The sequence below is a fragment of the Anas platyrhynchos genome, chromosome 30, assembly GCF_047663525.1.
Source record: "Anas platyrhynchos isolate ZD024472 breed Pekin duck chromosome 30, IASCAAS_PekinDuck_T2T, whole genome shotgun sequence".
Lineage (NCBI taxonomy): Eukaryota > Metazoa > Chordata > Aves > Anseriformes > Anatidae > Anas > Anas platyrhynchos.
In genome coordinates, this window is record NC_092616.1 from 5,692,350 (window position 1) to 5,705,123 (window position 12,774).

At 53.8% G+C, this 12,774-nt stretch overlaps 1 protein-coding gene across 1 annotated transcript in view; it reads left to right on the forward strand.

The window, feature by feature from the left end:
• LOC139999858 (uncharacterized) overlaps positions 1-12,774 on the forward strand; it is a 74,499-nt gene that overhangs the window by 17,236 nt on the left and 44,489 nt on the right.

The following is a 12,774-nucleotide window of genomic DNA, read 5'->3' on the forward strand; positions in this document are numbered from 1 at the left end:
TCTGCGGTCCTTGTAGGTTCTTTTGGGGACCATGTAGGTAGGCTTTGAGCACCCTTGGGTGCTCTAGGATCTTTGTAGGTCTTTGTAGGGTCTTTGGGGTCCATCTCGGTACACTTTGAGCACCCTTGGGTGCTCTAGGATCTTCGTCGGGTCTTTGTAGGGTCTTTGGAGTCAATGTAAGTAGGTTTTGAGCACCTTCGGGTGCTCTGGGTCTTCAGAAGGTCTTCAGGACCTTCTCGGTACTTGCAGAGCACCTTGGGTGCTGTAGGGTCTTTGGGGTCCATCTCGGTGCACCTTTTGGAGCACCCTGGGGTGCTGTGAGGTCTTTGTAGGGTCTTCAAATGCCATCTCAGAGCTCCTTGAGCACCCTTGGGGTTGGCCAAGCCCACCCAGACCCCATCTCCCTGCTCACCCACCTGGCTTGCGAGAAGGGTGAGGACAGCCCAGAGGTAGGGGGGGTGCCTCCCACCGGGGCTGGTTCCGAGGTTGATGTTTGGGGAACTTGGAGTTGGCGTGGTTGCGTTAGGGTGGTCGGTTGGGTTGGGCTTTGGTGGGGCCTTGGGGTCTATCTAGGTAGGCTTCGAGCACCCTTGGGTGCTTTGGGGTCTTCGTAGGGTCTTGGGATCTTATCTGGGTAGGCTTTGAGCACCTGGGTGCTCTAGGATCTTATTAGGTCTTGTAGGGTCTTTGGGGTCCATCTTGGTACACTTGAGGACCTCTGGGTGTTCTGGGGATTTCATCAGTCTTGGGTGAGTCTTGGGTGCACTTTGAGCACCCTTGGGTGCTCTGGGGTCCTTGTAGGGTCCTTTGGGAACCATGTGGGTGGGCTTTGAGCACCCTTGGGTGCTGTGGGGTCTTTGTAGGGCCATCAAAACCCATCTCAATGCTCCCTGACACCCTTGGGGTTGGCCAAAGCCACCCAGACCATCTCCCTGCTCGCCCACCTGGCCTGCGAGAAGATGAGGGCACCCAAGGGTGTGGGAGGCAACGCTGCCACCGGGGAGGGGGCGTTTTGGGGACATTCTGGGGAGTTTGGGGGATTTGGCGTGGTTGCGTTGAGGTAAGTCAGGGTTAGGATCCTGGTGGGGTTCTGGGGTCTATCTGGTAGGCTTTGAGCACCCTTGGGTGCTCTGGGGTCTTTGTAGGTGTCTTCAGGGTCTATGTAGGTGCTTGTTGAGCACCCTTGGGTGCTTTGGGTGCTTCGTAGGGTGCTTTGAGTGTCTGTAGGTCACTTTGAGCACCCTTGGGTGCTCTGGGTCTTCGTAGGGTCCTTTGGGGACCATGTAGGTAGGCTTCGAGCACCCTTGGGTGCTCCAGGGTCTTTGTAGGGTCTTTTGGAGTCCATCTAGGAAGGTTTTGAGCACCCTGGGTGCTCGGGGTCTTCAAGGTCTTTAGGACCCTTCTCGGTACTTGTGAGCACCCTTGGGTGCTCTAGGGTCTTCGTAGGTACTTTGGGGTCCATCTCGGTACGCTTGAGCACCCTTGGGTGCTGTGGGGTCTTTGTAGGGTCTTTTGGGGTCCATGTGGGTGGGCTTTGAGCGCCCTTGGGTGCTGTGGGGTCTTTGTAGGGTCTTCAAAACCCATCTCAGAGCTCCTTGAGCACCCTTGGGGTTGGCCGGCCCAGCCCCAGACCAGTCTGCCCTGCTCGCCCACCTGGCCTGCGAGAAGGGTGAGGGGCACCCAAGGGTGCTGGGGGGGCGCCTACCCACCGGGGAGAAGGCATTCAGGGGACATTCTGGGGAACTTGGGGATTTAGGCGTGGTTGGATTGAGGTGGAGTCAGGGTTGGGGTTGAGCTTTGGATTTTGTAGGGTCTCTGGGGTCTATCTGGGTAGGCTTTGAGCACCTTGGGTGCTCTGGGGTCTTTGTAGGGTCTTCAGGGTCTATGTAGGGTCTTTATTGAGCACCCTTGGGTGCTTTGGGGTCTTCGTAGGGTCTTTTGCGATCTATCTAGGTACACTTTGAGCACCCTTTGGGTGCTCTGGGGTCTTTGTAGGATCTTTGGGGTCTATCTAGGTAGGCTTCGAGCACCCTTGGGTGCTCCAGGGTCCTTGTCAGGACTTCGAGTCCATCTAGGAAGGTTTTGAGCACCCTTGTGGGTGCTCTGGGGTCTTCAGAAGGTCTTTAGGATCCTTACCTTCAGTACTTGTAGAGCACCCTTGGGTGCTGTAGGGTCTTTGGGGTCCATCTCGGTACACTTTGAGCACCCTTGGGTGATCTGGGGTCTTCGGAGGGTCTTTGTCGGGACTTTTTGGGTCTATCTAGGTAGGCCTTCAGCACCCTTGGGTGCTGTTGGGTCTTCGTAGGGTCTTTTGGGTGTCTCTGGGGTCCCGCTAGACACCCTTAGGGTCTCTGGGGGTCTTTGTAGGGTCTTTGGGGTCCATCTGGGTATCTCTTGACGCCCCAATTCCCCCCCCCAATGCCCCCAGACCCCCACAAATTCCCCTCCCAAATCCCCCCCAAACCCCCTCCAAATCCCCCTAAACTCCCCCCAAATCCCCCCAAATCCCCCCAAACCCCCTCCAACCCCCATTTACTCCCCCAAACCCCCTCCAAACCCCCCTAAACTTCCCCCAAACCCCCCTCCAACCCCCCCCAATCTCGCCAAACCCCCCCCAAATCCCCCCATTTCCCCCCCAAATCTTCCCAAACCTTTGCAATTCCCCTCCAAATCCCCCCCAAACCCCCCCAACCCCCCCCCAAACCCCCAAACCCCCTCCAAATCCCCCAAACCCACCCCAATCATCCCCCAGTCCCCCAAACTCCCCCAAACCCCCTCCAAACCCCACCTAAACTCTCCCCAAATCCCCCCCAACCCCCCCCAAATCCCCCCAACTCCCCCTAATCCCCTTCCAAACCCCCCCAATCCACCCCCAACCCCCCCCAATTCCCCCCAAATCCCTCCACACCTTTGCAATTCCCTCCAAATCCCCCCAAATTCCCCCCAAACCCCCTCCAAATTCCCCCCAAACTCCCCCCAATTCCCCTCCAACCCCCCTAAACTCCCCCCAATCCCCTCCAAACCCCCCCATTTCTCCCCAAACCCACCCCAATCATCCCCCAACCGCCCCCCAAATCCCTCCCAACCCCCCAATTCTCCCCCAAATCCCCCCAACTCCCCCCCAAATTCCCCCCAATTCCCCCCCAAACCCCTTCCAAATCCCCCCCAAACCTCTTCCAAATCCCCCCAAACCCCCCATTTCTCCCCCAAACCCCACCCCAGTCATCCCCCAATTCTCCCCCAAATGCCCCCCAATCCCCCCCAAACCCCTTCCAAATCCCCTCGAAATCCCCCCCAATCCACCCCAACCCCCCCCCAAACACCCCCCTAAACCCCCCTCCAACCCCCCCAATCTCCCCCAACCCCCCCAAACCCCCCCAATTCTCCCCCCAAACCCCTCCCAACCCCCCATTTCTCCCCCAACCCCCCCCAATCCCCTCCAAACCCCCCCCAAACCCCTCCCAATCCCCTCCAAACCCCCCCAACTCCCCCCAAACCCCCCCAACTCCCCCCAAACCCCCCCCAAATCCCCCCAAACCCCCTCCAAACCCCCCCTAAACTTCCCCCAAAGCCCCCCCAACTCCCCCCAAACCCCCTCCAACCCCCCCAATTCTCCCCCAATCCCCCCCAACTCCCTCCAAACCCCCCCAAATCCCCTCCAATCCCCCCCAAACCCCCCCATTTCTCCCCCAACCCCCCCCCCCCAACTTCCACCCCAAAACCCCCCCTCCTGCGCCGCCGCCCCCCACCAGTCAGCCCCACCATCGTGCCCACCAGCGTGATGCTCCAACTGGGAGATGGAGCTGAAGCGCTGGTCCCGGCCTTCAAGATCCTCACCTACTACGGGGCGCAGAAGGAGCGCCGCCTCAAGCGCCAGGTCAGACCCCCTAATTAGCCCCCCTAATTAACCCCCCTAATTAACCCCCCTAATTAACCCCCCTAATTAACCCCCCAATTAACCCCCCTAATTAACCCCCCTAATTAACCCCCCTAATTAACCCCCCTAATTAACCCCCCTAATTAACCCCCCAATTAACCCCCCTAATTAACCCCCCCTAATTAACCCCCCTAATTAACCCCCTAATTTAACCCTAATTTAACCCACCCCCTAATTAACCCCGCCCCCTAATTAACCCCACCCCCCAATTAACCCCCACCCCCCTAATTAACCCCCACCCCCCCAATTAACCCCCCCTAATTAACACCCCTAATTAACCCCACCCCCCAATTAACCCCACCCCCCAATTAACCCCACCCCCCCAATTAACCCCATTAACACCCCTAATTAACCCCCCCTAATTAATCCCCGCCCAATTAACCCACCCCCTAATTAACCCCCCCCAATTAACCCCCCTAATTAACCCCACCCCCCAATTAACCCCCCAATTAACCCCCACCCCCTGATTAACCCCCCACCCCAATTAACCCCATTAACCCCCCAATTAACCCCCCCAATTAACCCCGCCCTAATTAACCCCATTAACCCCAGCCCCCAATCCAGCCCCACCCCTTAATTAACCCCAATTAACCCAATTAACCCACCCCCCCAAATTAACCCCCCCAAATTCAATTAAGCCAATTCAACCAGTGCGCCCTAATTAAGCCTGTAATCCCCCTAATTAACCTCACCCCCCTAATTAACCCCCCCAATTAACCCCCACCCCCCTAATTAACCCCCCCAATTAACCCCCCCAATTAACCCCCCAATTAACCCCCACCCCCCTAATTAACCCCCCAATTAACCCCCACCCCCTAATTAACCCCCTAATTAACCCCACCCCCCTAATTAACCCCCACCCCCTAATTAACCCCCACCCCCTAATTAACCCCCCCTAATTAACCCCCCTAATTAACCCTAATTAACCCCACCCCCTAATTAACCCCCTAATTAACCCCCCAATTTAACCCCCTAATTAACCCACCCCTAATTAACCCCACCCCCCTAATTAACCCCACCCCTAATTAACCCCACCCCGATTAACCCCACCCCTAATTAACCCCCCCTAATTAACCCCACCCCAATTAACCCCCCAATTAACCCCACCCCCCAATTAACCCCCCCAATTAACCCCCCAATTAACCCCACCCCCCTAATTAACCCCCCCTAATTAACCCCCACCCCCTAATTAACCCCCACCCCCTAATTAACCCCCCCAATTAACCCCCCCATTAACCCCCACCCCCTAATTAACCCCCACCCCCTAATTAACCCCCCCAATTAACCCCCCAATTAACCCCCCCAATTAACCCCCCCAATTAACCCCCCCTAATTAACCTCCACCCCCAATTAACCCCCCAATTAACCCCCCCAATTAACCCCCCCAATTAACCCCCCCAATTAACCCCCCTAATTAACCCCCCTAATTAACACCCCCTAATTAACCCCCCCAATTAACCCCCACCCCCCAATTAACCCCCACCCCCTAATTAACCCCCCTAATTAACCCCCACCCCCTAATTAACCCCACCCCCCTAATTAACCCCACCCCCCTAATTAACCCCCCCCCAATTAACCCCCCCAATTAACCCCCCCCAATTAACACCCCCCTAATTAACCCCCCTAATTAACCCACCCCCCCAATTAACCCCCCCCAATTAACCCCACCCCCCCAATTAACCCCCCCAATTAACCCCCCCCAATTAACCCCCCCCAATTAACCCCCCTAATTAACCCCCCCTAATTAACCCCCCCTAATTAACCCCCCTAATTAACCCCCCTAATTAACCCCCCCAATTAACCCCCCTAATTAACCCCCCTAATTAACCCCCCTAATTAACCCCCCCAATTAACCCCCCCAATTAACCCCCCCTAATTAACCCCCCCTAATTAAACCCCCAATTAACCCCCCCAATTAACCCCCCCACCCCCCTAATTAACCCCCCACCCCCCTAATTAACCCCCCACCCCCCAATTAACCCCCCAATTAACCCCCCTAATTAACCCCCCTAATTAACCCCCCCAATTAACCCCACCCCCTAATTAACCCCCCTAATTAACCCCCCCTAATTAACCCCCCCTAATTAACCCCCCTAATTAACCCCCCTAATTAACCCCCCAATTAACCCCCCCAATTAACCCCACCCCCCAATTAACCCCACCCCCTAATTGAGCCCCCCCCCTAATTAACCCCCCTAATTAACCCCCCCTAATTAACCCCCCTAATTAACCCCCCCTAATTAACCCCCACCCCCTAATTAACCCCCCTAATTAACCCCCACCCCCTAATTAACCCCCCCTAATTAACCCCCACCCCCTAATTAACCCCACCCCCCAATTAACCCCCCAATTAACCCCCCAATTAACCCCTCCAATTAACCCCCCAATTAACCCCCAATTAACCCCCCTCCAATTAACCCCCCAATTAACCACCCCAATGAACCCCCCAATTAACCCCCCAATTAACCCCCCCTAATTAACCCCCACCCAATTAACCCCCCAATTAACCCCACCCCCAATTTAACCCCACCCCCTAATTAACCCCACCCCCTAATTAACCCCCCCACCCCCTAATTCAACCCCCTAATTAACCCCACCCCTAATTAACCCCACCCCTAATTAACCCCCCCAATTAACCCCCCCTAATTAACCCCCCTAATTAACCCCCCTAATTAACCCCCCCTAATTAACCCCACCCCCCTAATTAACCCCCCCTAATTAACCCCCCCCAATTAACCCCCCCAATTAACCCCACCCCCCCAATTAACCCCCCCAATTAACCCCCCCCAATTAACCCCCCCAATTAACCCCCCCTAATTAACCCCCCCTAATTAACCCCACCCCCTAATTAACCCCCCCGTGGTGATTAATCCCCCCCCGGTGGAATTACCCCGGTTAGAAATGGATTCGAATTAGGGTTAAATAGAGAGGAAATGGGGTTTGTTACAAGGGTAGGGGTGGGTTAGGGGGTTGGGGGGTTGGGGGGGCTTGGGGGTTTGGGGGGATTTTGGGGGCTTTCGGGGGTTGGATTTGGGGTTTTGGGGGGTGGATTTGGGGCCTTTCGGGGGTCAGATTTGGGGTTTTGGGGGTAGAATTTGGGGCCTTCTGGGGGGTCGGATTTGGGGTTTTGGGGTGAATTTGGGGCCTTTTGGGGGTAGGGATTTGCGGGGTTTTGGGGTGGATTTGGGATATTGGGGTGGATTTGGGGCCTTTTGGGGGTCAGGTTTCTGTTTTGGGTGCACATTTGGGGGCTGGATTTGTGGGGTTTTGTGTGGGATTTGGGCTTTTGGAGTGGTTTTAGGGTGGATTTGGGGTTTTGGGGTGGATTTGGGGCCTTTTGGGGGTCGGATTTGGGGTTTTGGGGTGGATTTGTGGGGTTTTGGGGTCGGATTTGTGGGGTTTTGGGGTGTATTTGGGGCTTTTCCGGGTTGGATTTAGGGATTGGGGGTGGATTTGGGGCCTCTTCGGGGTCAGATTTGTGGGCTTTTGGGGTCAGATTTGGGGCTGGATTTGTGGGCTTTCTGGGTGGATTTGGGGTTTTGGGGTGGGATTTGGGGTTTTGGGGTGGGATTTTTGGGGTTTTGGGGCTAGATTTGGGGTTTCGGGGTGGATTTGGGGGGAATTTGGGGTGGATTTGGGGCCTTTTGGGGGTCGGATTTGGGGTTTGGGGGTGGTTTTGGGGTGGATTTGGGGCCTTTTTGGGGGTAGGATTTGGGGTTTTGGGGAGGTTTTGGGGTGGATTTGGGGCTTTTTTGGGGATAGGATTTTCTGTTTTTTGGGGTGGGGTTTTGGGGGTTTTCGGGGCTGGATTGTTAGGGTTTTTGGGAGGGATTTGGGCCTTAGGGGCGGTTTTGGGGGCTGATTTGGGGCCTTTTGGGGGTCAGATTTGGGGCTCGGGGGGCTGGATTTGTGGGCTTTTGGGGTGGATTTTGGCTTTTGGGGTGGATTTGGGGCCTTTTGGGGGTCAGATTTTCTGTTTTTGGGGTCAGATTTGGGGCTCGGGGGCTGGATTTGTGGGTTTGGGGGTGGATTTGGGCTTTTGGGGTGGATTTGGGGCCCTTTGGGGGTCCAGCTTGCCCCAGCCACTCCCAGTCACACCTGGAGCAGGGTTGAGATTAATCAGAAGACCAAAAAAGGTGGATAACATTAAAAATAGAATAACAAAAACATCAATTTCATGATTTGGGGGTATTTCCTGAAGATTTGCTTAATGGACTGGAACGGAGGAGGGAGACTGGGACGCGCCGCGTCTGCGTGGTTCAAGAATCAGTTTTAATTAATTATAAATTAATAAGAATAAATACATTAATTTTAAAACTTAACAGATGAAATAAATTAATTTTAATTCTTGAACCAGGCAGATGCGTGGTTTTAATTTCAATTTAATTTTAATTCTATTTAAATTATATATTATCTATAAATATTCTACTATGTAAATTCAATTAAATTTAAATTTTAATTTTAAATTAAATTTTAATTTAGAATTTATTTTTTTAAATTAATTTTAATTTTAAATTAAAATTTAATTTTAATTTTAATTTTAATTTAATTTTCTTCTATTAAATTATATTCTATCTATAAACATTCTATCTAAATTAATTTAATTTAATTTTAATTTTAAATTTTAAATTTTAAATCTTTTTAAATTAAATTAAAATTTAAATTTAAATTTAAATTAATTTAATTTAATTTTAATTTAATTTTAATTTTACTAAATTATATTCTATCTATAAATATTCTATCTAAATTAAATTAATTTAATTTTAAATTTAAATTTAAATTTAAAATTTTAATTTTTTTAAAATTTAATTGAATTTTAATTTTAATTTATTTTAATTCTATTAAATTATATAAATTTAAAATTTAAATTTTAACATTTAAAATTTAATAAATTAAAAAATTTAAAATTTAAATTAATTTAATTTAATTAATTTTAATTTAATTTTAATTTAAATAATTGAATTTTAATTCTTGAACCAGGTATCTAAGAATGAATTTCAATTCTTGAACCGCAGACGCAGGACCCAGAGACCAGAATTGGAACAGAAATAATTCTGTCTGGACGCCAATGCTTAAATCTAATGTTTGAAAAAATGCCTTAAATGCCTTCAAAATGACCACTCGACCAAACCCAACGCCTTCCACGTGTCCATCACGTCCTACAAGCTGGTGCTGCAGGACCACCAGGCGTTCCGGCGCAAGAACTGGAAGTACCTCATCCTGGCCAAGGCGCAGGAACATCAACTTCATGCCCAGCGCTGGCAGTCCCTGCTCAACTTCAACAGGTCCGGGGTGGGGGGGGGCGGGGGGGGGGGCTCGGGGGGGGTTTTGGGGGGGTCTCAGGGGGGTCTCGGAGGGGGTTTGGGGGGGTCTGGGGGGGACTTGGAGGGGGTTGGGGGTGTCTGGGGGGTTTGGGGGCGTCTGAGAGGGTTTGGGGGCACTGGGAGGGGTCTAAGGAGGGTCTTGGGGGCATCTAAGGGGGGGGTTTAGGGGGTGTCTAAGGGGGGTTTGGAGACACCTAAGGGGGGTTTGAGGGGGTCTAAGGGGGGGGTTGGAGGCATCTGAGGGGGGTTTTGGGGGCATCTAGAGGGGTTTGGAGGTATCTAAGGGGGCTTTGGGGGCATCTAAAGGGGCCGTGGGGGCATCTAGGGGGTTTTTGGAGGCATCTAAGGGGGATTTGGGGGTGTCTAAGGGGGGTCTGGGGGCATCTAAGGAGGTTACTAAGGGGGCACTGGAGGGGTCTCAGGGGGGTTTGGGGGTGTCTAAGGGGGACTTGGAGGTATCTAAGGGGGGTTTCGGGGAGGTCTTGAGGGGGTTTTGGGGGCATCTTGGGGGGGGTTGGGAGGTCTCTAAGGGGGGATTGGAGGGGGGTCTCTAAGGGGGTTTGGGGTGGGTCTCAGGGGGGTTTGGAGGTATCTAAGGGGGGTTTGAGGGGCATCTTCTGGGGGCTTGGGGGTGTCTAAGGGGTTTTGGGGTGCTGCTCGGGGGGTTTGGGGGGGTCTTAGGGGATTTGGGGGCGTCTAAGGGGGTCTTGGGGGGCATTTTGGGGACAGGGGGGTTTTGGAGGTATCTAAGGGGAGTTTTGGGGTGTAGGGGGGTTTGGGGGCATCTTGGGGGGTTTGGGGGCACCTAAGGGGCACTGGAGGGGTCTTAGGGAGTTTGGGGGTGTCTAAGGGGATTTGGGGGTGTCTAAGGGGGGTTTTGGGGTGTCTAGGGGGGTCTTGGGGGGTCTTTGGGGATTTGGGGGTGTTAAAGGGGGATTTGGGAGGCATCTAAAGGGGGTTTGGGGGCATCTTGGGGGGGTTGGAGGTGTCTAAGGGGGGTTCGGGGCATCGGGGGGGGGTCTGGGAGCACCTTTGGGGTGCTTTGGGGACCCCCCTTAGGGCTTTGACGGACACCCCAAAAACCTGGGGGGGGGGCACCCTACATTTGGGGGGGCACCCCTAATATCGGGGGGGCTCCTTTGGGACACCTCTAACCCCCTAAGACCTTTGATGTCCCCCCTGTCATTTTTAGGCCCCCCTCTTCTTTTTAGGGTCCCCCCTTAACATTAGGTCCCCCCTCCATTTCGGGGACCCCTAAATATTTTGGGGGCCCCCCCTTACACCCCAAAACCCCCCCGGGGAGCTCCCCCAGCCCCAGCCCCCTCTCCTTTCAGCCTCCCCTAGACTGGGCTCTCCCCTGTGACTCCGGGGTCTCCCCTACAATTTTGGGTCTCCCCTATAATTTCGGGGACCCCCAGGGGGTCCAATTTTTTGGGGGTCCCCTCCACCCAAACCCCCCCAGGAGCCCCCCTCTCCATTCTCCCCTCTCCTTTCAACGCCTCCCCTCCAACTCCGAGGTCTCCCCTATAACTCTGGGGTCTCCCCTACAATTTTGGGGTCCCACCCTATAATTTTGGGGTCTCCCCTCCAATTTTGGAACCCCCAAGTGCCCGATTTGGGTGCGCGCCCCTACACTTGGAACCCCGGGACCCAGACCCCTATTTCTCCCTCTCCTTTCCCGCCACCCTACCCTCCCAGACTTCGGCCTCTCCCCTATAACTCCGGGCTCTCCCCTACAATTTCGGGGTCCCCCTATAATTTCGGGGACCCACCCCAAGCGCCCCAAATTTGGACCCCCTTACACCCAGAACCCCCCCCAGGAAGCCCCCTCTCCTCCTCCCTGTCCTCCCACTTTTCCTTTCAGTGCCTCCCTCAAACTCCAGCCTCTCCCCTACAATTTTGGGCTCCCACCCTATAATTTTGGGACCCCCCCAAGTGCCTAAATTTTTTAATACTACCCCCCTTACACCCCAAAACCCCCCTGGGGAGCCCCCCCTCTCCATTCTCCCCTCTCCCTTCAGCATCTCCCCTCCAACTCTGGGCTCTCCCCTCCAATTCTGGGGTCTCCCCTACAACTTTGGGCTCTCCCCTATAACTCCCAGGCTCTCCCCTAAAATTTAGGAGGGTTTCCCCTATAATTTCGGACCCCCCCAAGTGCCTAAATTTTTGGGGTGCCCCCCTTACACCCAAAACCCCTCCAGGGACCCCCAAACCCCCTCTCCGTTCTCCCCTCCAACTTCAGCCTCTTCCCTATAACTCCAGGCTCTCCCCTAAAATTTCGGCCCCAGGCTCCCCACCCCCTATAATTTCGGGACCACCCATGCCATTTTTTGGGGTCCCCCCTTCCACCCCCAAACCCCCCCGGGGAGCCCCCCCTCTCCATTCTCCCCCTCTCCTTTCTGCACCTCCCCTCCAACTTAAGCCTCTACCCTCAACTTTGGGCTCTCCCCTATAACTCCGGGGTCTCCCATATAATTTTGGGCTCCCACCCTAGAAATTTCAACCCCCAAGTGCCTAAATTTTTTGGGGTGTCCCCTCTACACCCCAAAACCCCCCGGTTCATTCTTCCCCTTTCTGTTCCCTTCCCTCTCCCTTTGGTGCCTCCCCTCCAACTTGGGCCTCTACCCTACAACTTGGGCTCTCCCCTACAATTTTTGGGTCTCCCCTATCATTTCGGGACCCCCCAAGTGCCCAATTTTTTTCAGATCCCCTTCCACCCCATCCCCCAGGAAGCCCCCCCTCTCTCCTCCTCCCTGTAGCCCCCTCTCCCTTCAGCCTCTCCCCTATAACTCTGGGTCTCCCCTCCAACTTTGGTCTCCCACCCTATAATTTTGGACCCCCAAAAAAAAGCGCAAAATTTTAGAAATTACCCCCCGAGCCTGACCATGTCCCGGTTTGTGGGGGGGGGGGGCTCCTTCTCCGCAGCCAGCGGCGGCTGCTGCTGACGGGGACGCCGCTGCAGGACGGCCTGATGGAGCTCTGGTCCCTGATGCACTTCCTCATGCCCCACGTCTTCCAGTCCACCGCGGGGACTCGCGGGTGGTTCTCCAACCCCTGCACCGGCATGATCGAGGGCAGCCAGGAGTCATCAGACGGGCTGGTGAAGCGCCTGGGTGCAGGGTCGGGAGGGGGTTTGGGGGTTTTTTGGGGGCGTTTTGGGGGTTTTCGGGGGGTTTTGGGGTCAGGAGGGGTGGGAAGGAGGTGGTGGGTTTAGGGAGAAAGAAAGGGAGAATGTGGAGAGGTGGGGAGCACAAATTCATTGTAATTCCTGTTTTCGGGTGTCAGATGCTCAAAGGTGAGTGGGTTTTGGGGTTTTATACAGGAATTGGGAATGTATACTGGGATTTTGGGGAGTTTTGGGGGTTTTGGGGTGAGGGGGTGGGATTGAAAGTGCTACGTTTAGAGAAGAAGGGGGGAGATGTGGAGAGGTGGAGAGACACAATTAATCAAGATGCAGTTTTGGGGGTAAATTGGTAGAGGTTAAGGAGGGGTTTTGGGGTCTCTTAAATATGG